General features: G+C 39.2%; 1 protein-coding gene across 1 annotated transcript in view; it reads left to right on the top strand.

The window, feature by feature from the left end:
- The window catches only part of LOC119581891 (prostaglandin E synthase 2-like), a 41881-nt gene that overhangs the window by 9925 nt on the left and 30644 nt on the right, over positions 1-1312 (top strand). The window lies entirely within an intron of this gene.

Raw genomic sequence — 1312 nt, 5'->3', positions numbered from 1 at the left:
CACTCATTTTCCCTAGGTGCGACAAATTCAGCCTGTTAACATCCTGCAATGCACTGCAGCATTACAAATCAAGATGTATCTTTTTTTTTCATCAATGCTGACTTTCAAGGATAATTTGATCTGAAGGTCTTGTGCATATTTGGTAAAATGGAGTATGAAATGCAAAAGCATCTGATTTCAATTTAGCTGGCATCCACTTAGAAGTATTCCTCCTAATCAATTCTTCTACCACACAAGATCACTTTCTAATTTTACTTTTTATCATTATCATTCTTTTTATAAGTGGGGGCATTAATGGTTTTGGGATCGCGGGCGAGTCAGGTTCAGACTGTTTATGTTGATTTTTTTTGTTACGTTCTATAAGGATCTGAAGAAAGGTATTTTGTACAACCTGAATTAAGGGCACGATGGTAACTAGATATTCCATCATGATAGCATGCCATTCAGTCATTTCACAATGCACAAATGCTTCAGTCACATCAAGACCACTGTTCTCTCTGACCCACCACACTAGTTCGTTGGACTTTTATCTTTCCTCCAAGAAGTTAGAGACGCCATTTTTACACGAGAGGTGACCGAGTAACACACTTAAAGAAAAGGACTTCTACGAAGAAAAAGGGTTGCGAGCGATGTATTGTACACATACAGTATGGTTAAATATAAATGTGTTACGCTTTTTCCCCCCACTACACTGCCTTCTCAGTCTTTCATGCATTACCATGCGAAATTTCCCGCTCTGCTCTGGATGAACTGGTGTCAAGTCAGTATTTAAGATTCAGGTTAAATTTGAAAGTGCGAGGAAGAGTCGTTGTTCACATTTCTTCTGAAGGAAAATAACTTTACGGTCGTTCTGTGGAGGTCCTCTTCCAGGTCTATGTCCTTTTGGTGTTTTGATTATCATTCCTCCATGTTGGGTTGAAGGTAATCAAAACATCCACCTCGATCAGAAAAAGTGATTAGCCCTGTCACTCCACTCGGCCATTGGCGATGGGCGTATTTCTCCACATCATCAGTAAGATTGAACGCCTTTTCCACCCTCAGCTCTATACGACCGATGTCGCTCGTTATCACATCAGCAGTGGAATGATAAAATGATTATGTGGTTAAATCATTTGCAAGGCGATGACATGATGGTAAAAGATTACACTGGGGTTTGTTTTCTGCATTTAGTCCGTGGTCGTTATCAAGAGTACATGCTTTTGTATGGAAACGCGAAACTGCACAGTGCACTAAGAATAATCAGCATTATACACTGTCGCACTATGTGCATAAAATTGTCATAAATTTGTAGTTAAAGAAAAAGTATTTTTGT

The sequence above is a fragment of the Penaeus monodon genome, chromosome 15, assembly GCF_015228065.2.
Source record: "Penaeus monodon isolate SGIC_2016 chromosome 15, NSTDA_Pmon_1, whole genome shotgun sequence".
NCBI classification, from domain to species: domain Eukaryota; kingdom Metazoa; phylum Arthropoda; class Malacostraca; order Decapoda; family Penaeidae; genus Penaeus; species Penaeus monodon.
The sequence above is the reverse complement of the archived record's forward strand: the minus strand, read 5'-3'. Positions and strand labels throughout refer to the sequence as shown.